Here is a 25,882-nt window from a genome sequence, read left to right on the forward strand (position 1 = left end):
CTCCTACTGTTCAGAACTTGTACCTTGTCTCTTCCTTACAGACTGAATCTCATAACTCTCCCAAAACTGTAGGCAGTTTCCAGATAGTGACCTGGTGTCTCTGTCCGTTCATAACTCTGAACCTCAAAAAGCAAAGAAGTACTTGTGTTGACTCCCAAAATACAGTCTACATTAGCCATGTCTTGAAAAAGTGAAGGTAACTCAGTATGGGTGCAAATGCAGTACTTGAATGATTTTAATAATCTTGGCTACTGAGATGACTGTAAAATTAACAGACTTGCACTAGAACTCTGTCTATTGCAACCTCATTTATAGGAAAAAAAGCAAAAGGGAAACTTCTGATCATTTAAATCATACTGTGATGGCAAAGGTTATTGAATATGTGCTGCTGATAGACAGCAGAGAGGCAGTAGAAAATAGGGTGCTTCATCAGCTTGTCTTCTATAAACATTTTTTCTGTGAATTTCTCCAGAGTTTCTTCCAGGAAGGATTCAGAAGGAGGAAGGGATAATTCTATCTTTAAGCATAAACATGGCATTGTGTGGGTTTCCTCTCAGGCTCACTCTCTCAGCTTGGACACACGGACATGTGGACACGTGGTAGCTACATTCCCTTCCCACCCTTTGCTGTGGAGAACACTATAAATGCCCTGAGTCTTCTATTTCAAGTTTCCATTAAGGCTCCTTAGAAAGACAGGAATGTCAGCAAGACCTCCCTGTACTTAAAACTATAATTTAGGTAAAGTCAGGTGGATCTGCAGCACTGTTCTCTTCCAGGCACACACTCATAATCAGGCATTATGTTGCTACAGGGACATTGAGGATCCTCTTGAAACTTTGAACCTTTGCAGTGGCACTTAGGAGAAACAGCTGGTGCTGCTGATACTTCTATGCAGTGATTACATTGTCTGCAGGTTCAGACAGGTTGTGCTGCACAAGATACGGCAGGGTTGAATTTTCATACCTTATTTCAAAATCTCTAACGCAGTATTTTTTCCTTTAAAATCCAAGTTTGAGATCTTAATATATTATAAAACCCAGGGTCCCTACATATGGAGATATCTTTCCTGCACCTTTATTAGGTAACATTTGGGTGGGCTTTATCTTCACCTGGACAGGAATTCTGACATCAAAATTCTCAGAGACCAGACTATTCTGGTGTTGGATGATGTTGCAAACCAATCTATCGACTAAAATTCCCACAAAATACCAAATATTTCATTTTTGTTACTGCTAGCTAAAAGCAGTATCAAAATTTCTTCTAACTGTTCATATATGCCTTGTGCTTTTTTAAAGACTGTTGAGCACATTCCACCCACAAAAGCATAATCTGCTCCAACATCTTCATTCTACTAGATTTTCTTGAAGTATTTCAAAATGAATACGTTTCTGAAAACATCCTGAATAATTGTTTGTATCACAGAAACCATCTTAAAATATATACATAAAATTGAGTTGTCAGTGTATATTATGTTACAGCATGAAGTCTGTTATTTACCACTGCCCTATTCTTCTCATAATTCTGCTTCCTACTGGTTTTATAATAGCTTTTACATTTCTTCAATTGCCAACTGCGAATTGAATTTATATGCATATTGACATCACAGAAATAAGAGCACATGAAAATCCAAGCTATTTTTATTGCCTATTGCTTTCTTTTCCTGGTGTATTCTTAAAAAAAAAAAAAAAATGCTTTAGTCGTAGGCAGGCATAAATAAACCTGTTTATACATGTGTAAACATATATGTTCTCTTGCAATAATTGTAAGTGACATTACAAGGTCTCAAGCTTTGAGAAAAGAAGGAATCTCAGCAAAGAAATCTGTATTAATACCACTTCTTTTTGTTTCTGAGAATTCACAGTATTGTTAAAAGAACTTGGTAGGTAATGTGCTTTGTTTTACATTTTTTGGTTGTCACTAGTAGAATTTTTTCTGCAATGAAAAAAATGGGTCACATTCATTATTTGAAAATTGCTAAAAATTCCTAGTTTGTTTTTTTTCTTCTGCACTGATTTACTAACTGAGGCATATTACAGAAATGACAGGAACACCACTAACAACATAGTGGTAATGAAAATAAAATAAAGCAATTATTACTGCCTTATATTTTGTTCTTTTTCTCTCATCAGAAAACAATATTGTTTAGAGCACTGGTGAGCTCTGGAAAAAACCTTTTGGTTTGCCTGATAGGTTTATCTTTCCTTTCCCTTATTAGAATCACCTGTTCTTCACCTCATTTTATTTGCTTGCTACTTAGCAATAAATCTCATTGCAATGCAATGTTAAGCCCAGTTTTCCAATCTCAAGGCATACAAACAGTGCTCACTCTTTCTGAAGGAGGATTCTGAAGCTAAAGAAAAGATCGTTGAAGAGCAGTGTTACCCTCTAGTCCTTCTTTAGAGCAACATAAAGAAAAGACCTGTTTACTGAATGCCTGTACTCACTACATCTGTACAAAGGAATATTTTTGTCCCCAAATCAGGAAGTTGTGTCTTTAAATTGCATAGAAGGGTAAGAATAAATACAGGAAAATAAGGCATTGGTTAATTTATCTTACATTGCAGCCACTAAGAGGGATTTATCAAGAGTTCTGGATAAAGTCGGTTTCTGTTTCTTAGAATAATACTTTAGAGAGACTGGTGGTAGAACACTGCCTACTGTCAGTCAAGGATTCATTCCAGTTGAACTTTATTGGCAAAGAAAGATAAAATTTTATCTTCATACACAGTAAACTTACATTGCAGTGCCTAAAACCACAAAATGAATTACACTTCTAGGCATCACCTCAGTGGCAATTTAAACAGCTAAGCTCAGTAATGACACTGTAAATGCATCATCTTCAGAGCAATCTAATTCATATATTCCCTTTCCAGCCATTTATTACAGTGTTCATGCATTTTACATTTCTGTATATTCTGCTCAAATGAAAATATTTTCCTTCTAGTTTTTCAAAGGACATTTTAGAATTGTGTTGCCATTGTGGTTTATATTCTTGCTCCGGTCCCTTAAGTTTAAATGCTCTTGTGTGTTGAATGGGGTATTACATACCTAGACAGTAAAATGCAAACCACAAACACTTTAAAATTCAACTCGATTTAATACTTAACTCTCTTCCTCCATCACCACCCCTTCCCCCACCTTGTTTTGTTGATTGTAGCAAACTTTTCCGTTCTTAATATCTCTGTTTAAATTCTTATGCAAAATTAATTGGACGGTAGGTGTTCTGATGCATGAAAGAAATTACACTTTTCTAAATCATGCAATGAAAGAAGTCAGTTAGTGCTCAAATGTGTCTAAAGTAGAAACTTCATGCCGATATTTCAATAGTATTACTGAATCTGTAGGGGTGAAATTGCGCTCTTTGTCATTAAAAATGGTATCTCTAACAACTTGGCTGAAGACAATGTTGGTCATTAATGCTCAGTAAGCGTTAATTGTTTTATATGATTTGGAATATACTTTAGTAAATCATTTTCATTGTTTCCATTTTAGATTTCTTTCCATTCTACTACTGTCTCTTAATGCAATTAACATTAAGAAGATGTTTGTCAAGGATACAATTTTAAGGACACCTTCTACCAAAGAGAGCCTCATTAAGGGCTTTTGAAATACAGAATACTAATGAAAGCCCCTTGTGGCAAGACATTTAGTTAAGGACCCATGCAGCTTAGGATGTCTCAATTTCAGATATTACTGCTGATGATGCAGACAGACTCATTTTAAAAAGTATCTGTTTGGTTCTGATGAACTCAGTTATGGCAATAAAGACGAGGCCTAAAAACATCACATGTTCACAGGAAAAAAAAAAGTAACATAAAAATATAAACATTTATTTACTTTTCTTTCTATAGATGAATTAAAGAGTGAATACAGTAAATATCATCCATATACTGGGAAAGTGCAAGTTTTTAGTATCTGGTTTGAATTCATGTTTACTCTGCTTTCAAGCAATTGCAGATCATTTTAATGGAATAAAATTTCAGTCATAAAACTACTCTGTAAACTCTGCCTACAGCACTTCAAGCCTAAAAGGCCCATACGTTTTCACTACAGAGCAGTGCCTTGATAGGACACTCATGGTATGTGTTTCTGGAATCTGAATTCTTGATACAGTTCTACTGGTTTTAAATCTGTAACTGGTTGCTAAAACCACTAAAGAGTAGAACTGCATGCTTATGGGGTCAAGCAAACGTTAAATGAGGATTTTGAGGATACTAGTACTGCATAAATACAAGGGAGCTGGGATTAAGTGTCATCTAATGTGTTTCAGCTTTCCATACCATCCTCTGGCCAGCCTTCCAGCACTTCCATGACCACAGCAACTGTATCAAATCCTGTGTGACTGCATGGTTATCCTTCCTTTAACCTCTTTTCAAGGTGTTCGCTGTCAGAGGTAGGGCACTGTCAGAGACAGGAAAATAGAACAGATGGATTCTTCATCTGAGGGCATGACTATCTCATGCTATTTTCTTATGCTGGTTCTCTTTTCTCCCTGTGCACCTCATGCTGTTACAGCCACAGCCTCTCTTTATATAATGACTTCCATTAAACAGACAGTGACTACAGAGAGTTACCTCAGATGGGGTTTTTGCTTATACACAGCAAAAAAAATGGACTGTTAAATACCATTTTATTGTACCTACTGGTTAATGCTGATAAATGATGAACTTAAATGAACATTCTTTCTTTTGAACGTTTATTTCCTTCACATAACACCCAAAGACCATTCCTCATTATATCTCAATGTTATTTTGGTTTTTTTTTTCAATTTAACAGTGAATCTAGTATGTCGGTGCTGGCCAAATGACTTCGAGTTTTCAAAAATTATACTTAACTTCTTTAAAATGGAAATGCTTCCATGGTTGGAAATAGAAAAGAGCATGAGCAGAATGTTTTACACACTAATGAGATTGGTAATACTTTGTAAAAAACAGTGGTTTAAGAGAGACTTGTCTAAACTTATATCACATCATTGTACCTAATGATGCATGCTCACATGCATTATTTAACTGCTTTTTGTGCTGTCAGATTAAGAAGCATCAATTGGTTCACAGTCTTAATGAAGATATCTTTTTCTTTTTTTTTAATGACATGTTTAATGACATAAAGACATGTATGTTGTATACTATCAGATACATATCAGTCCAGTATTTTCCTATAGTTTCTTCAATATTAAAGTATTCTCACCAGTGATGAAATACCCTGTAATATTTTGTATCTGTTTCTGGGCATCCTGTCCCATCTGGCTTACTGTACTGGCTTACAGTCTGCTTACTGACTTTGCCTCTTTCCCGTTCTCCTCATTCCAACTAAAAAGGAGTTCTAGTCAAGAGGTGTTTGAGAGAAAAGCAATTTAGGGAAAGGGAATAGAGGATGCCTGAGAAACGGGTGTGCACTGAAAGTAAGAGAGTGCTTGCATGACTCTCTTTCTAAAATATATAGTCCCTGAGTAGAAGCTTTTTTTTTTTTTACTCTCTAATGTATAGTTATTTGTGGAGTCAGGAGTTCTTTGCCATTCTTGATCCGTCAGCTGGGGTCAAATTGAAGATAACATATGCTGGGATTGAATGTCATGTCTCAGTAGTGCCCCTCACTTTTTTTCCCAGAAGAGCTGGAAGTTCAGAAGTCAGAAATGTTAATACTCCTTGCTGCCCCAAAGCAGCCAAAATACAGTCCTCTTGTTTGTTGTCTGAAACTTAAGATGGGTTCCCAGATAACTCAGGTCATTAAACAAGCAAATTCAAGATTTAGAGCTATGGCAGTTTTAAAAAATAAGTTTGGCTTCTAGCTCTGGAAATAAGCATCTGGAGCATTCTGTCACCCCCAGTATTTACAGAGAATCTGTGAATTAGGCATGTTTATAATTATTCGGTTGTGTTATTATGTACAGGGCACTTGTACTCAGTTTCACAAAAATAGGTGGTCATTTAGAGCTGAATATGTTAGTCTATTTTATCATGTCAATAAATACAGAAACCATTATCTACTGATTTATCACAGTGCTCAGAGTTGCGCTATAGTTTATGACAATTTACTTACCAAATAAAGCATGCATATTGCTTTCAATTTCTTTGTGCTCTCAGGAGAGTGGCCAAATGATTTTGTTTAATAGGCTAGTAACAATATGAGAGTTAAAGTAGGAGGGTTTCTAGAGTTTCTGGAAAGATGTATTTCAGCTTGAACCTCAATGATTTCTTGAGGCATAAATGTACTAATGTGACACTTACAGACTGTGTGGGTCATTCAAAAATTCTCTGAACTACCTGAGCATTGATATTTAAATGAACTGTAAAAAAAGCACACAAAAAAGATACAAATCTTTGCATTTAAATGTTAATTTTCTTTTTGATTAATTTGCTAATTTAATTACTACCTTTTTGTATAGATCTTTTTAATATTTTAATGTTTCATTTTTAGAAGTGTGTGTTTGTAGCACCATCACTTCCATGCTTTCTGAGAAGCCTGACCATTGGTTGTAACCTTGACTTCCTAGGAGCAGCACAGTCTCACTGTGGCTTGAGACAAGCCACATACTTTGGGGAAGGCTTACGTAGTGATTTATTTGCCTAAATTTGCCTTTCTCTCCTCAATACTTTTACTATCTTACTGGGATTTCATGTGGTGGGAAAGGGGATCTGTTGCTGCGCCACCACTGGCTTCTTTCCTATAGCTGCCAGCTTTAATCTGATCTGCTCACCTTTCTCAGGGGCTTGTGCTCACAGGGAACATGCATCAGCTCAAACTCTTTCCTTAACTGGCTTACAATGCAACCAATACCCTCCTGGACCAAAGACTCTGCCCTTTGTCACCTGCTGCTATCCACAGGGCACAGTGGGAGATCTGCTTGACATAAACTACTGCAGGGAGTTTCATCTCCCACCCTAGCTATACTGCAGGTGGGCACCATCTGAAAGATACAAAAATAAATGGCAGTATTTTACAGCAGCTCTTTGGTGTTTCCATGTGAGTGCTTTGGGCCATATGAAAGTTCACTAGATTTTGCAAACACAATGAAATCTTGCTTCCCTAGACGCTGCTGCTGTGAAGCAATTGTATGCTGTATCATTTGTCTTTTACTGCCTATACTTGCCTAGGGAGCACTAGATCTACTTGGTCTTGCAGAAAGATGTACCTGGATGGCCAGGTAGGAGTCAGCTATGCAGCTGTGCAGGATCTCAGTTGACAGGTATTGAATCAGAAGCCATGCAGCTGCATTATTGTTATTGTGGATGACTTATTATGGTCAAAACCACAGCTGCTTCTAGCTGATGGCTTAGAACTGGTTTGCATCCTTTTACCCAGTCATACTGTAAAAACAAGACTCAGGTCTTAATAAAGGTAGCCTATAGCCATATAGGGATATTTTCAAGATATTTTTATGTTCATATCGACAAGAAACAAGTGAAAAATACACATTATAGAGATCTTGAGGTTCCAGAGCTAAAAAGCTGTTGATAATTGAAGCCAGAGATGACTGCACAAGAGGCAGCCTGTGGGATCAGGCTCATCAGAGAAAGAGAAATATGCTCAGTTTCTTTCCAAATTATTGTTTCCCTTTTTTTACATTGTTACTCACCATATCAATGGGCAAGGTGTTTTGTATTTGGTGTATTTTTTTTCTATCCACAAAAATCAGTTTTGTAATTCACAAAAATCAATTTGAAAAATCAATGGCAATGTAATGTCTTTTTTTTAGAATGGTGTTGCACTGGTTGCTATATGCCTTCCGGTTCCAGCATTGTGCACTGGTGACATAAATACATAATTTTTCAACCACAACAAATATTTGCTTTCATTTCCATTCTATATTAAATATGATTCCAGCTTATCTAACTAAGAATTAGCTGAAATAAATTTAGAAATAGAAAGAAACTAAATTTTTAGTTCATGTTTTTAATTTTCAAAAGTTTTCCTCATTGTTAATATATTCCTGTTGCATCTGAACAGCAACAGAACTAACATCACCATTGCTGCGCAATGAGGTTGCATTTAGCTATCTATATGGAAAATACCAACTTTACTCAGATTTCCCTTACAAAAGAATGAGGATGACTTTATCATATAAAAGTAGAATTTGAAAAGTGGAAACTTTAAGTCCAAGTAAATTGAAGACACAAGTCTGCAACAATGGCTCATTAAAAGTGAATCAGTGAATTATAGAATAGCTGAGGTGGGAGGGCACTGTGGATATCCTCTAGTCTAACTCCTGTGCTCACAGCACAGCCAGCTAGAGCAAACTGATAAAGAAGGTATCCAGTGGGATTTTGAATATCTCCAAGACTGGCGACTGATATTTCTGATGTTTAAGTGGAATTTCCTTTGTTTCAGTTTGTGCCTGCTGCCTCACTGGGCACCACTGAGGAGAGTTTTTCTTCATCTTATTTGATGCCCCATCAGGTCTTTATGTACATGGATAAGAGCTCCCTGAACACTCACTTCTCAGGCTGAACATTGCAAGCTCTCTCTGCTGCACCTGGTTTGTCAGATGCTCCAAGTCCCTTATTGTCTCTGAACTCCAGTATGTCCGTGACTCTTGGACTGGGTTGTGTCTTACTGGTGCTGAGTAGAGGGGAAGGGTTACCTCCCTCAAATTGCTGGTGACACTCTTCCTAATATCTTTCAGAAGCCTTATTTTCTGATAGGTCACATTGCTGGCTTCTGAATAACATGTTGTCTACAGGGATTCCCAGGATCTCTTCTGTAAAGTAGGTTTCCAACTGGTTGCCCTATGCTGTGTGTGTTAATGCACCAAGCTATTCCTGCTTAGGTGCAGGACTTGGCATTTTACTTTGTTGGCCTCCATGTGTTCCCTGTCAGCCCATCTCTCCGGCCTCCTGAAGCTCCTCTGGATGGGAGAACACCGGTCTGGTGTATCAGCCATTCCTCCCAAGCGTGTATCATCACTCTTGCTGAGAGTGCAGTCGGCCTCATTGTCCAGGTCATTGATGAAGAGGTAATATAGACCTTTCCCAGAATGAGCCCCTAGAGTATACCAGCAGTGGCTCACCTATCAGGCTGGTCTGAACAGTCCATGCTGACTGTTCACAGTCACTCTTGGTGGCTTGATTGTCAAACCTTTTTAATAGATTTGGAAATACATAGCTTCCAGGATTATTTGCCCCATCACTATCCAAAGGATCATGCTTAGGCTGGCCACAGTGTAGTTCCCTTTCTTGCCCTTCTTGAAGACAGAAATCTTCAGGTCCCAAGGAACCTATTCAACTCCCACAAAGACAGTGGAGAGTGGTCTGACAATGACATAGACCCGCTCCCTCAGCATTCACCATGGATTCATCCTATCAAGTTAGAAGACACATTCAGACTTTTCACTTTGTGAAAGTGTATAAAGCAGTCTCTGTTAGAAAGAAAATATGGAAATTGAAGCAAAAAGTGTTTTGAAAGGCGGGATTTAATTCAATCACAACTATTCATGCTGAAATAGAAGTATATATTATATGCTATATACTATAGCATAGTGCTTTACAAAAACCATGTTTAGCTTTAAAATTTAAAATTTTTTCATACTTTATACAAAACCAGATTGTGTTTATACCACAAAGAATAAATTTTTTTGGAATTTCAGGTTAATGTGGAGTAAATCTGGCTTCTTGGTGTGAGGTCTCTGATATTGCAAGTAGAGTGTGAACTTCTGATAACTTTTCCAATAGAATATAACACTTGGCTTTTGACCCAGAAGTGCCAAAGCGATTTTGATTTCCTAAAAGAAATTCTTTCTTCACAGACTGTACTGCCATAATTCAGATCACTGGCAGTTTTCAAGTAGGAGCATTTGAACAGAAGTGACTGCTGCAGAGAAGAGACCAAAATGGTAGTTGATACTGGTTTGTTCCTTTCAAGTGGACTAAGGACACATCTGTGAACTCCACATCTGTATCTCTGCCTGCTGCAGGTGTCCTGAACTTCCTGCAACTACATAGGAGATACAAATTCTTTTATTCCCTGCATGAACTGCTACCTAGAATCTGTACCCAAAATAGCATGAACCATATTGACACTGTTAGATCAATTCCAATAGTGTTCTATTCACTCTCATTGCCTATTGTCAATTTTTCCTGGTGAAATAAAAGTCTTACTATCTCAGGTTGCAATGGATTGAAATATATATGGTTACCATAATTTATACGTATTTGACATCTTATGAGCACAGTGCATGTGAAGTTTTCTGCTACCTTGGATGGTGGTCACCATCCTAGCTAGGTGATTACTCACCTAGCACATAGGATGCTTCACAGCTCTTGGAGAGGACATGTGTGGTTCAGTGATACATAAAAGACTTTGTGGGTTCTTTAGTGCCTGTAACATGGTCAATCTGATCTAATGCAAAAATCAGAAAAAAGAGTATTGTCCCTGAATGACTTTAGTAGCTTAAAATATTTGATTACTGCCCCAAATACTGTTCTAAAACTTCTTTCATCCAGCTGGGAGTAATTCTCTTCCTCCTTGCAGTACCACAGTATAAGTAAGAATAACTGCCATTGAACTTGTCAATCTTATGCTAGAGTAAAAGTAGCGTAATAAATATAAATATCTTCCCAGAAAGGTACTGATCCACAGCCAGTCCAGTGGAAGCACTTTTGGGGTTCTGAAAAAAATACATGGATAAACTATATACCCAGCAGCTTGGCTATTTTCTAATGAATTATTTTCTGTGCAATAAATGCTGTCACTTATCCTAGGCCTGAAACAATCCCATAGAAATGGCCTTGATAAAACCTTAATACATGGAGATATGAGCACTGGCATTATGGCAGCCAAAAAATGAAAAAATATTGTCAATATGTGGCTGCTACTCTCCTTGCTGAACAAAAAGGTGACTGTCACCAAATTACTCAGCCCTCCTTTCACTTTGATGAAAAGCGTGTCTCTTGGTTGCTATTGTTTCTTTCTACCATATGGGTAGATAATAAAACTGCACTTCCTTGATATTCTTTCTGCTTAATATCTGAAACTCTCAGCCTACTTAGGAATCATTTTTCTCCAGCACCCCAAGGAAAGAATCTGCTTGCTGCCAAGATCTGTTTAAGTGATATACACCTTTAGAAAACAATGGCAATGCTTCCTAAAATGATTTAGTCTAAGAATATGACAACAGCCATCCTGGTAATACTTGCCCTCAGGTAAGAACAACACCAAACAGCCACAACGTTGGAAGTCTGATGACTGACATGACCTCCCAGCAGTTCATTGATAGCAAAAAAACAGCCGAGAAAACAATGTTGTATAGATCTATATATCAGTTAAAAATATGGCATTGCCTCGGCACAAAATGTGTTCTGGTTTGTTTGCAGAATAATTATTCTGATCTTATAAAGTACATACAATTTTCATTTATTAGCAGCAGATAGCCTTATATTCCATGACAATTGCTTTTGAGTTACTGTTCTCTGCTGAATGCCATCTCATTTAATGACACAGTATCACCTTATTAGAATGCACCTAGGAAAGTGTCACCATGGTCAGGGCACTTCTGAAATAGTTGAGACAAATTAATATTGTCAAACCCAAGAGAGAGATTATAAATTCCCCTTTAAGCTGTCTTCGCATCTTTCAAGGACAATTTACCCCCTGCGGATTCAGCTGATGCTTTAAGCATCTCACACTGTCATCCTTTAAGTGTTTTAAATTGTTTTTATACTTGGATTTTTTTGAATACTGTTTATATATAAAAGAAAACATAATATTACTGCAAGTTTAAAGTTGTTATATATAATAAATACAGATGTAAACAGCATTGTCAGGGGAAGAAAATAATTTTGAGTAATTTTAAAGTATAATAATTCTGTTTATATGATACAGCTAGAGAGTAGGATCAGTTGAATCAGTCACCATCCAGGTTCAGTTTCACTGCCAATCAATTTATTTAGAAAGTAGGAGACTTATAAAATTGAATATTTATTTCCTTTCAGGCTGAATTATAGTCAGCTCTAAAAGAATACTTATTTCAAGTTCAATTCAGCTTTAATGATTCTTGTATAAGAAATTCATCACGGACATAATCTACAATGCCCAAAACACCTCCTGCAGTGTCACTCTTCTCAAAATTTCAATCTCGTTGTCAGACAGGTGCAAACTCAAATGGTCTTAAAATTTTTACAACATACTTTTCCTCTTTCAGCTTCTCCAATTGAATGCTCTGCAGATTAGATCAACAAGGGCACCGTTCACACACCCCACACATTCATTACTCAATGAACTCAACAGGAAATGTTTTTGCTCCTTCCCCATAGAAAAACCTCCACTTGTATCTTTCTACCAAGCATGCTGTGAGAGTTTCCCCATTCCCACCATCCTTGTACATGGAGCACCTGCTCAGTGTTCCTTGCTACTCCCTGGGCAGTTTGCTTGTGCATTGTTTCTGACCCCATGAAAAGCTGACCCACAAAAGGTGATCATTTACAGACAGATTAGACCTATAAAGATCCAGATCATTAATGAGAATGTTGCATTTGTCTTCTGGATTTTTGTCATTCAGGGTGAAATTTGATCATGCAACTAAAATTTATTTCACAACAGTAAGAATGTGATGTTTCTCCCTTTTATAGCTAAAATTTACATCTGATTAAAGAATTTGAAGAACTAGGGCTTGAAAAAGACACTAAATATTTAAAGACTTACTATAAACGTTTCAGGCCAAGTATCTGGAACACATTCATAAAAATCAAAACATTACATAGAAATATGACAACTCAGTAGAAATTCTACTGAGGAAGAAATTCAGTTCTTCAATATTTTTTTTCTAAAAACGAACTACTTGTCTCTGTATTTAGTATATCATTAATGAATAATTTAAAATTTTAAACCAAATACTACTGCCAATCTAAAAAAATTAGTTTTAAAAATATTTAGAAAGAAATTCCAAATACTTAGCTGGGTATACAAATTTATGCTAATTTGGGCTGTCATTATACTTGAAAATACCAAGAGAATTGAAACTCTAAATTTTGAGAGAACTATACTATGACAATATTTGACAACACTTCTTCCTTTTTCTGAAAGAAATTCAATATTATTTAAAGGCAATAAAACAAGATTCAAGCAAGCAAATACGCAAGAAACCTTAGCTGAAGTGAGGTAATCAGACTTATTCTGATTACGACTGGTACAGGTACCATATTCAATTTCCCCCAAATACTACTCTTCATCCAATATCCCCTCTCTCTGTACACCAACATGAAATTTCAGTGCAAGCTTACAGGTCCAGAAGCTGAGCAGAAGAAGAGTGCTCTGACTTATAACAGACCATGAAAAACTGTATCAGGAGAGATCACAATGTCTAGGTATAGTGCAACTTCTTCTTTGAGCTATATTCTTCGTATTTCAAATAATATTGATTTATTGAGTTCATAGGTTTAATTACATTTATGGGTCCTAATCTTCACCATGATTATTGATATTCATACTCCCATTTACATATTTCTTCCATTTTTTACCTTTGTCAGCCTCTTAGTCCTTTGTTATTTGAGACGTTGTCTTGGGGTGACTTGTCTCAAACCGGATCAGACGTGAAATAGTAATTTTAAAAATATGCAGCATTGCCACTAAGACTATTTCAAAATATTTTTGATTAGTGTTCTCCTTTGCCTCAAAGAAGACTTTCAGCTAATTTTAGTGCCACCTTAATCTTGAAGTACAGCATCTCTAATGTGCTTTGTACTGTTGTCTTTAAATCCAAAATTAAAGCAAACTGACAAGCTCAGTCAAAAAGAAAACTATCTTTAACCTCCAGAATATTTCTTCCATAGAGGAGAACTCTATATTACTTAAATACAAACACTATTAAAGTCATTGCTTATTTAGAAACACTGACATTTTTATGACTGGTTTTAAAAATAATATGGTATAAAGGAATATAGGTAAATATTTTAAAAGTCTGGGTTCTCCAAGAATTTTTTACTTCCCAAGCGTTCACTGCTGATATATAAATTTTATGTTGTGTAATGTGCTTGTCATTGGGGAAAAGGTGGGCTTGCAGATGGGACAGATGGGGGGATGCAAAGGCAAAGTACTATAATATCTTGAAAATAGCTGTTCCTTGCTTTTTTCTCCATCCCAAGTTTACTATTTGCAATAAGCCTATACATCCATTTCTATAACTTCTTGACCACAAATTTTTTTTTGATAAAAGTGTCTACTGTACTTAATGATTCAATATAATATCCAGTCTCTCACATGAGGCAACTCAGGACTGTTATTTTAGAATAATAGGTATATTTAGTTCAATCTTGTCAGGATATTTTTAAAGTCCAGAATGAATTAAGAAACTCAAGGAAACAAAAGTTAAAAACCTTGGTCTTAAACCCATGACTCTTCAGAACAATGAAGCAGACTTCTTAGGTGGCTGCAGACTTGTGTCCCAGGCAATCTAAAGAAATGTTTTATAGACAGAAGGAAATTAGTTTGTATATAGAAGACAAGTAAAACATGATATGCATTACGCCTGGCTATCCAAAGAAAACAGCCTATCTTTTTGTCAAACCAATAAAACAGGTAGGAAATGGAAGAGATTTCCTAACAGTTTATTTACACAAGAAACAGTACTTTCCTTTTTAGATGAAAGAATGTGGCATACTATAAATTTAGTACGATATTTAAGAAGACATTGGCACTACATTCTCTCTTTTTTTTTCACCCACTTATCCTGTAAAGATAATTTTAAGTGGATCGCAGTTTCATGCTGCTGAAAATATATCAACACATGCTGTGTTAGAGTAAAATTGCTTGGAATCATTCAAAGTCAAATAATCATTTTTCCTTAAAAATGAAGAAGTTTCCTACCTCAACTTTCACATTCGTGTTAATTTCATCTTTCTTGGAGAGAGCAAAATGAAAGACAGCCTTGACATAAGGACAGTAACTGAGGGATCATCAGTGTGGACAATGAGCACCTCATCTTTTAATGGCTCTATGAGCTTGGGCAAATCTTTTATGACCAAGTCAAGAAATCAAATTTTATTTTGAACTGAAAGAAGGGATTCATAGCCCCCTGTCAAGTTCACAAAATCATGCATAGTGGTTAAAGGACTGTTTAAGATCATTTCTGTTGCCAAGGACAGGGGAATAAATCATTTACTTTCCTACAGTTTAAATACAAGCCCACCTTCAAGACTTCTAAACACAAATTTGTAATTAAATACCTAATGTCATTCCTTTCAGCCTAGGGAGACCTGTGCTAAATGTTTCATCCCTCCATGAAGGTTGGAAGCCATATCTCCCAGAAGAGTCTTTTAATCACCAGGTAGATGAGCTGAGGGACCTTCAATCTGCCTGCTTGATGTTGTTCCACTTTGCCTAAGAAAATATGTGTCTTCCAAAAAGATTGATTTAATTGCACTTATTGGAGCACTAATTCTCGAGGAGAGAATCAGGGTTCCAGTTCCTTCTTCCACTAATATTTTATTATTTTATGTTGGAAAGGGAAATCTATGTTTCCCTTCACCTCCACATGTAAACTGACCAGTTATACAATCAGTTTCTTATGGTCTTTGGCTGACTCAATATTTAATTACACTGTGTAAGTGGAATTACTTCAAAAGAAAAAGAAAAATGTGAATGCCCAAATTTTTATCAGTTATTAGCACCTACAAGTTCTTAGTATTTTTGGTTTCTCAACGAAATATCAAAAATCACAGAATGAGAATGGGAAAGAACAAGATATTCTGTATCCTGAAAACAATATTTACTAGTTAGCTGAAAGACTGTTAAGGCACCATTTTGAGCTGTTTAATTTTGCTCTCTCTATGACCTAATCTGCACAATATTCTCAGTGAATGTTTTGCTTAAGCTCTGCAGATAAGTACTTAGTGTACTTGTCAAAGTACTCCAGGCAGACACGTCTGAAACAGATTTAGAAGTAACCAGGAGGTCTCTATGCACCTAAGGAAATTTAATGTTGGAAATTTACATCCCAATGGACTTCAGTTACCTTAAGCCTTACCATGATGCTTTGGCATACAATTAGGAATTTAAATGCCTGAAGTTATAGAGTTTTATAATCTAGTAGTTTTATTTTCTAGAAAGTGCTTGAATCCTAAGGACGTCTATAAAAAGCACAGAGGAGAATTTCTCCAGTGTACAAGTATTGTGTAAACAAATGTTTTAAATCTCACAAAATTTAAGGATCAGCTATGAGGCAGTGGAGCAAAACGCCAGCTCATATAGATAAATAATAAAAAACACCTACTACTATGATACAGCAGAATTTATTCAGTGGCATTACAGAATATTTTACCTTTGCCAGCAAAAATGTCTTGCAATGACAACACCTTTACAGTAATAGTTAGATTTTTTTCATATTCATGGGCTCTGCAGACATAAACTAATGTAGAATCAACAATGTCTTAATATAAAATGAGCGTATAGGAAACGGGATGAAGTTTGGAAATGAAAGAAATAGAGATTTTCCTTTTTGAAGTGACTCAGTAATTAATACTTTATTTCAGTGTAATATGAAAATATTTCCAAAGTGATAGAATGCATAAATCTGGAGTAGTCACTGGGTCTCACAAAAAGCAAGTCTATTCAGTTTGTTCTAAACAAACAAACAAACAAACCAAATTAGGAAAATGCAGCATATCTGCGTTAGTCAAGGGCATACTGACAATGAGAAGATAATACTAGATATTCAAAATTAGGAATAGGGTAGATCTATGTACCAAGAGGATGTGTCTGTCAGAGGGTGGACATGAGCATGGGAGTTCTGCTATGCCAAAATTTTGCACATTTGTTTGCTCAGCTTTTCAATTGAGCTTTAATCTGAGCTGAAGAAAAACATCTTGACCAGATAGAAGATGCTCATCTTAACTGCCCTCAGTGTCGATGTCTTGCAGCACCATAAATACTGACAAAAGCTAATATGGAAAATGAGCAGTAGGTGACGGTTGAACAAAATGAGTTTATTGCTTAACACTTCACCATTGTCATTAGAGCAGATGTATGCTAACTGTAGAGACAATATAACTACCTTTATAGAGCCAAAGTAATAAAAGATAAAGTTACTCTTTACTGAACAGAAGTTCCATTGTGGAGATTTATATTAGAAAGTCACTTCATCAGCTTCTGATTAATAATTAATTAACAGCATGGACTCATTCAATTATTCCTCTCTAATATTTTCACCCTTTTTCTTTCTCCACCAAAAATGCAATTCATTATAAAATGCTGCCAAAGGTGATTGATGCAATTGAAGAAAAACCTCTTAAATATAAAATTCTTGTTCAGAAAGAAGATGACAAGCTTCAAACCCAGAAATTAATTACTAATAATGACCAAAAAATTGCTAATTATAATCTTAAAACAACACTTGACCATCCACTATTGCTTCCTGGAGGCAAAAAATCTGGGAAACATTCTTTCAGAGCTGAATAATTTTGTTATATGCAATATAATCTGTAGTTATATAAGTTGAATTCTTGATAGGAGGAACAGGATGAAACTAAGGATAAGAAAATTTCGTCTGAATACTGAGACAAACTTCTAAACACTGAAATCTATTACCCTGTGCAGTCATTTCCAGGAGCACATTATTTTCATATTTATTTCACTCTCACTGTCCCACAAGTCAGGCTGATTTCAAGAGAATAGCATTTTGTGGAGTTTGAAATTAAACCCAGATATTTGAAAAAGAAAACTACACACATTTCAAGTTAACCTTGTGATTGCTTCTGTTTACTTTCTGTCTTTTTTTTTTTTTTTTAATACAACACCCACTTTCAAGGAATTCGAAAGCTCTGATTAAGAAGGGTGGCTGTCTGCTGTGGAAAAATAATTACTTTTTTTTAGCTCTATTTGCAAAATATTTTTCCAGATATTATATTATTGTCAGATATAGGAGAACAACACAATTTAACTGTCCTTTCAAAACAGATTTTGACATAAGGGATTTCTCCACATACTCCACTGTGCCACTTCATTGATTGATTTTTTAAAAAATCTTAACCATGCTTGGGAAGTAAAGAGATCACATAATAATACTGCAATACTAGTTGCTCACATATATTTTCCCTAATAGTTTGAACTGGTAACACAGGACATTAGAAAGTGTTTCATGATCCCAAAAATCATCTTTTTTGAACCAATTAAAAATGAGAGATACCAGAAAAAAAAAAAAAATTCGGGAGGAAAACTCCACCAATGATGATCAGTGTTGATTTCTTGGATTTGTTGCCTACATGAAGCAATAGATACATCTATTGTATGTACCTATAACCGGACTTATAAGAAAAGCTGCACTAATTTTCCTCCTGTTTTGCACTTACTTGGTCAACCCTCATCCTGGCAGATGATGATGAGCAAGCAAATTTAGCAGCATCTTAGTCATTATGAGGAATACCAATCGTATTGGTTAATGTCACACAAAGCAGTGTGTGACCAGTCATAACTCTTTACAGCCATCTGTTCTTGCTGGGTATGAGTAGACTATTTTGGTATGGACTATGTTTTTATATACCAAATACCTTATTGCGTCCAGCCACCATGAGGGTATATGTACCCATATATCAGATGGGTATGAATAGGACATAATGATGATTTTTTAGTAAGTATTATTTATTAATATTTATTCTTCACAGATTCTTCAGAGGAAAACCAAACATTTTAAATTCATAGCAGTATTGGCAATAAAGAAGATTGTACATAAAATGTTAAGAGACCTGAGGATAAGAGTAAAAGCTTTTTATTGAAGAATTCACTACAGATGTAGAATTAGTTATATGATACATTGCCTCTCTTCCCATGCTAATCCTCCACAGCTGAGACTCATAACTTAGAGGTTATATTCCCGCTGTGATTTTTAATACGCAATATACTGATGCGCCTATGTCTTTAAACAAGCATCTGTAGAAGAGGGCACATATCGGTCAGATGGTCAATACTAGCCTCGGATCGCTGACAGTGGCCAGCAGGACATGCTCAGTGAAGATCAGATAGCAAAGAGTTATTTTTTCTCTCCGGAATTTTCTCTGAAACTTCTGTGATGTGTGTCTCAGAAAGCCCCTGGGCTAGAAATGAAAGGGACAGTGATTTTATTGATCTCTATCATACCTTCTTTCCATCACCTTCATCTTAGCCTGAACAATCCTAGTCAATCCTTCTACAGAGGCAGGTTGCCAATCAATAAAATGTGGAATCCCTATAAGTATATTTTCACTTTTGATGTTTCCTTCTTTTTTTTTATCTTTGCTTTCAAGTCCCTTTCTAAAATTTCTCCCTTTATAATCCAAAGTTTTGTTTGACTGCAGAGAAACACACATAATCTGGATTTGGTTAAAAGAGAAGGAAAGAGAACTCTCAAACATTTAGTTGCATGCACTATATTTTGTTCATAATCCCTTCTCTTTGAGACCTAAATTCTGCAAATTCCTTGGATTATAAATTATTTCTTGTTAATAGTTGTCAACACAGAAATGATCTCTAGAATACTTTTGATCTATAAGTCCTTAGACAATCATGATATATTACATACTACTTTCTCATGCTAATTAGAAATGCAAATCAAAATTTTAGCATATATTAATGTATTATTTTTCTCTAGTAGAAACATAGAAATGACATATATTGTAAAATCATTACGAGTGATTTATCTTCAAAGCTAACTTGTTATTATATGATAATGCTTTTGCTATTTTCAACCCTAATTAAGGATATTGTATGCTTTATCAAGATAAACATACTCAAAGCACTGCTGGAGAAAGAATCTGTGGATGGTATATTTTCTGACTTTTGAAGTATTAAATTACCTCAGCCAATCATACATTAAAAGTTTTTTATTATGAGTTGTTCCTGTGACTTTTAAGTCACCTATTATTTAATTTGAATTGCTTGTGGAATAAAGATTGAGAGGCTTAAAATAGTTAATCTCCATTATGTGTACTTTCTAAGAAGCTAGCTGTAAATCTGGTATGCCAATAAGAATTTTCCATTTAAACTAATGCCCACATCCACTATTCATTCCAGATATGGAAATATAGCCTGAAACCTTATGTAAACTGTTAAGGGATCCCCTTGTGACTTCCTCTGAGTGAGAATTAAAAACATTAAGCATCATACCATTCTTCTTTCCAAAACTACGCATATGTTTTAAATATGGTTTTTAAAATATGAGTCACCTGTCCCATACAGAAATTCTGGTCAACTCAGGATTTCTGCTTAACATGTCACTAATTTTTCAAAATTTTTAGGCTCCTGATGAGACTAAAAGTGTGGTGCTGACCGTTTAGAAAAGGATATATACAAGAAATTCAGATCTAGACAACTGACTGAAGTTTAATACAAAATATATTCGGTTGGCCAAAAGTATCTGGAAAAAGAGAATACTTAGAAGTGACATGTCATATTCAACAAAGTTTTTCTGATGCCTACATTAATAGGAGGAAGATGAAAATAGAAAATAGGGAAAAAAAATCCTGTAGATGCTACTTTTATGCAGAATTAGGTCCCTGTCAGTCACAGTATCTTTTTTCTTTTTAAAATAATTGGAATATAGCTGTGTCTAACTCAATTCTGTCTTTGTATTGTGTCTTCTGTCTTGAATCGTACACTCCATCAAAATCATCTTGTAAGATTTCCACTTTGGATTATGCTAGAGATTTAAATTATATCCTAGATAAAAATAAATTGATTGCATTAAAAATCACAGTGGACAATTATGGATGTTCTACTTCAAAACGCCTGAAATCTGTAACTTCTTATACGTAATGTATTTACTATAGATATTTTTTATATAACTGAAGCCAGATATCCCTTGGAATAGTGGGAAATTGTGATCTATCTTCATTGTTCAAATACCTGTGAAGCAGAAGATACAGTATTATCTGGAACCTACAACCAGACCTGGCTAGGAAGGTGATGGAAATCACACAGAAGCATTCTGGTGCTTAATCATGTTAAAATTATGTTAGGATAAAGCCATACACAGAAAAAAAAAATTGGAAAAAGTACCCCATTTGACAAAGAAAGCAACATTTTACGAGTCATAAAATAATCAAATAAGGTAAGAATTGCCAGAAGTCAAACACAGCTAGAAGCAGCAAAACAAATTATCCAAGGACAAAGCAGAGTGTACGCGTTGGTTGAGATTTCCATTTCCCTACTTTTAAAAATTAGGTGTTTTCAGCAAATATAACTGTCATTTACAATCTGATAGATTTCAAAGCACACTGGGAAGTTTTTGCTTTTTGGGAGGTTCTGGCAATTTTTTTTCAAGTTTCTTGTTGAAACGTTCCTCCTTCTCTGCTCTCTGGATTACAAGTGCTTGGGTAGAGATGGCATGTGAGAAGAAAATATAAATGGCTCAGCTTTCAGGAGGGCTTTGTGGCCAGGATTTTGATATCTGTGGAGAAATACGTGTACATAAAATGCCCTAAAGGGCACTATGCTGTGTAGGACTTTGGACATGTTGGCCTATCCTAAGTAGTACATTCTTCCTGCTAATCCCCTTTCTCCTCCGTTCCTGTCTCCTACACACAGAATTGATGTGGTGGTGGATGTCAGTACAACTTTCATCTTGGACCAGACTTTTTTTCCAATGCTTTAGAGACTCAATGGCATGATAGAGTAGGAGCTACCAGGATGGTGGCAAGTGCCTTCACTGTGTCAGAGACCCAGTCCCTTATGTACCTGAAGATTTTTGTTTGAAGTTCTCCCTCTTTCCTGTTCAACCATTTCTATTATGTAATTTGAAAGAAAACATAACATGACATAAAAGATCAAATTGGGAGTGATAGATAACCATGAAATATTACCTGAAAACCAAGAAATGAAATGGTCTTCTACAAAATCGACTTTATGGAAACAGTGCCTCTTGGTATATAAAGAAATAAGTTTTTAAGAACTTTGAAACATCAAACTTTTGCATCTTGTCAAACTACACAAAGTCTGAGGTTGGTTCAAAGCTCCATTTAGCCGCCATGTATTTTTCCCTTTTATTTCCTTTTCCATCATTTTTGATCACCAAGAAATGATGAATTGTTATTGCAAAAACATAAGAACTGGCCACTTGAATCAACTTGCTTTTCTGTCAAGAATGTCTCAGCGGTAGCTTTCATTCCTTCTTTGAAAGATTTCTTTTCAAGTCAAATGGAAAGCATCATTTTAAAAAGAAGTACCTTACTGCTTTATAGCACAATTTTCCAACGCTTCTGGAGAGAGACAGACTTAAGAGTTGAAGGCACTTGGCACCCTACAGGAGGCACTCAGCACAGCAGAGGACTGAATCATTAAATACAGAACTTTTTATAGTGCACACACACAAAATAATGGCTTTGGGCTCAGTTTTGTACATCTGTACAATGTTCCATTTCCTGGTAATATTTTTACAAGTGCTGTACTTGCTGTATTTTAATTGAGGGTTGATTTTTAACTTGCTTCTCTAAGTATTATAGAAGAACTACAGTTGAGAAATACAATGTTAAATATGCCTACATTAAGTGGTTTCACAAGAAGAGGATTTATTCTTTTATCTGTTGAAGAATGTATTTTAGGTAGAGTGAATGTTTCTTATTTGTTTATGTGTTTTCCACTACATCTGTAAAATTTTAAAATTATTATAATCATTATTATTATTTTTATTATTGTTGTTATATGGATCAGAGCAAGGAGCAAAGGAGAGCAGAAATGGCATGCACTGAGGTCAGATGCACTTCTGCCAAATAAGTAAAACAACATGGCAAAGTGAGGTGGAATTAAAGAGGGTGGGGAATGATGTGCAAGCAGGTGGGAAAGTTACATCAAGACCACCTGAGGGGCTAGGAATGAAAATTAGGGAAATGAGAGTTTCAAAGGCTAAGAGCAAAGAGATGCTTTCTCAGGAAAGCAATTGCAGAAACTCTGCTGGGTGCATTGCACAGTCTTAGATAGAGCAATAGATGATAGTGGAAGACAAAAAGAGAGAAGCCGAAGCTTGGTGAGCAGAGGACCAGAAATCAGCCACAGAAGCAGTGAGAACCTGGGGAGGGAGGTAAAGATGATGAAGGCTGAGAAACACATGGAAAAACACAGGCAGTTTTCCAGCAATGCTTACCTGCTACCAGAAAACCCACTCATGCTTTGATCAACTATTCACGTACCCATAAGCATTTTGCCGCATTTTTGCTTGCAGCCTACTTTACATGCCAACTCGCGTCACCCAGACGTATGCAACACTGGTGCCTACGATACACTGGCACTTGTATTCTGTGATATGGAACCTAAATTTGTCACCTTAGAAACCCAAATTTCAGTATTTTATTGCAATTGAACAGGAAGGGAAGAAAGACTGTCATATGTGAGAATGTGGTCAGGGAGATCTGAAGTGCGTGGAAGAGAAGACAAAAAATAATGTACCAAAAGAAAAAGAAATTGAAGAAACAAGTAAAAAAGAGAGTATAAAAAAGAGAGTATAAAAGTGATTGAATAAACCAGTGAATTCAATTATGCTGCCACAATACTACCAAAAAGACCACATGGATTTACGTACCAGATAAGCTACTTCAAATTCAGAATTTTTCTTTCATTAAAATCATAGGGTAGGCTTTTCTATCCATTTTGTAACAAAAGGTAGACTGTTCAAACCGGATATAGGAGAGGTATGTAAAAATGTATTTTGGGGGACAAAATCTAAACATTTTAGTAGAAAATAGGATTTCAAAATAGATTGGGAAATGACTGCATTTAAAACCACTGCAGCTTCTCTTAATTTCCTCAAAATATTGTTTTTAAAATACCCTCAACTTAGTATAGTTTTGTTCACATTTCATGTTTATGTTGCTTCAACTAAGTTGTATTTTCATTGTTTCTAGTTTATTTTTCCTTTTGCAGTAGTTAAAACTAACTTCTATTCTGGACACGATATTTTTTAACATTATGCTTGTTTTACTTCCATTTTGAAGGTGTCCCTTGTTTGATATCACAATATAATACACAAGTGAAGAAAATTAGGTAAGTGCTCAGGATCTTTATGAGTAGCAAAGCTTACATTATTTTAAAATTATTAAATAAAGTGAGATAGACAGGAAACTTAGGTTTCTCTTTTGTTATTTCTTTTCTTCAGTTTACTGTTCCCTGCGGGAACATGTGAAGATATGACACAATGCTTGAGACAAACTGAATGTGGCTGAGAAGCAGAGATATTCACAAGAAAACAGTGCAAGACCAGCTATTTTATTATGTCAAGTACAATAACAGAATATGCTCAGATTCACCTTGCTTAGAGCAAGTGTGTGCAGATACACCCCTGGGTGTGTCTGCAAGTGGTTGAATATGTCATACTTGGTAATGTTTTGTGGAAACCGAGACATCCAGTCAAGAAATCTATGGTGCAGAATCTCTATTACAGTGTTTCTTAGCTGCTGACTGCCAAATGGAGATTTTCAAACCTTTTTTTGTGTCTTTAATTACGTCATGCATTGTTGTCATGAATTTTAATGGACTAGAAGCTGTAGAAAACCATTTCTTATTCAATACATCCCATAAATATCAAGAGAGATTTCACAGCTGAACATGGTATAAAGGTCTTTAAATTTTTACCATCCTAGGTATTTTAACATTTATTCATATAACATCAACTTAGAGGTGCAATCCTGCATTATACAAAAGCACTAGAACCACTTGGGATAATAAACACAAAATATAATTGGAATAGAGCTACTGAATAACTGCCCTTTAAGTGAGCAAAAATCAGAACGGAAAGTTTCCTTGCTTCAGCCATAATTCTTCATTCTCAGCTCTTTTTTAGGACTCTGTAAACACTGGAGAAAAACCGTGTGAAAATAATTTAGTCTTCTTTCCCCTTTGATTCTCATTTCTACTTTTACTGTGATTTAATTGATGAGTAAAGAATTGATTGTAATAAATTAAACAGAATACCATATTCAAACATATAACCTCTTCTTAAAACAAATGAAGTAATTCATCTGGTTTAATTTATTCCATATAATTGATATTTGTGGCAATATAACAAAATATATTAAACACTGCATTCGATTGGATTATGCTCCATTAGATAGTTAAGTGAATATAGCTCAATAATAAAGTCAGAATAAGGATAATACTGAAAAATGATGAGCTTTTACTTTGCCAGTTTCATGAAGAGGCGAAATTTCATGTGACAAAGAACATAGTTTGTATTAGAGAAAATTGCCTTTTTTTTGTATTTTCTGTTTAATATGGGGAGTAGAAACATTTAAAGATATATTTTATATGAGTCTTGAAGATTGATTTGAGTTAGAGTGCAATAAGAAAGAATGTCTCAATAATACGATGTCCCACTGGCACATACATAGTGCCATAATCTCACCATATCTGTTAATGGTCAAAATCCTAATGGCACTAATATGAATGCTGTGTGCCTCTTAAAGAATTGTTTTTAGTAGAAAAAAATTGCTCCTCTTTATTGTCCTGTGTTTCCAAGTTCAGGAGCTCCATTTTGACAAATATATGAACTTAGTCTTCTAGGTTTATAGTGGAATACCATGGAGATAAGAGGACTCTCAAAGCTGTAGCAATGGTCAGCAGGAAACATCAATGTGCTCACAGTATTGCTTTGCTTTTTCAGATCTTCATGATTTTCGGGAGTCACCTCACCTCTCAGAATTTTTAGTCTGAAATACTGGGGTGAAAGTCTCTAAGAAATAGCTTTATTTTTTTTTCCATTTCAGTTTTTTCTATCACAGATAGCACTGAAGGATATTTTTCAAAACTGTTCTTAATGTTTCTTATTTCTGGGAAAAAAACTGAGAAAGCTGGAGTCATTTTGCACTTTTATCCAAAAAATGAAGTTTTTCATCAGTATTAGACATAGTCAAATGTTCAATGATTTTTTTCCCTGTGTACCCATAAAATTACCCACACGTAAAATGTGGGTAAGTAAAAGAGAAAGTAACCCATACTT

The sequence above is a fragment of the Corvus kubaryi genome, unplaced genomic scaffold (genome assembly GCF_017639235.1).
Source record: "Corvus kubaryi isolate FWS band 111438036 unplaced genomic scaffold, C.kubaryi_AGA036_p1.0 137, whole genome shotgun sequence".
Classification (NCBI taxonomy): domain Eukaryota; kingdom Metazoa; phylum Chordata; class Aves; order Passeriformes; family Corvidae; genus Corvus; species Corvus kubaryi.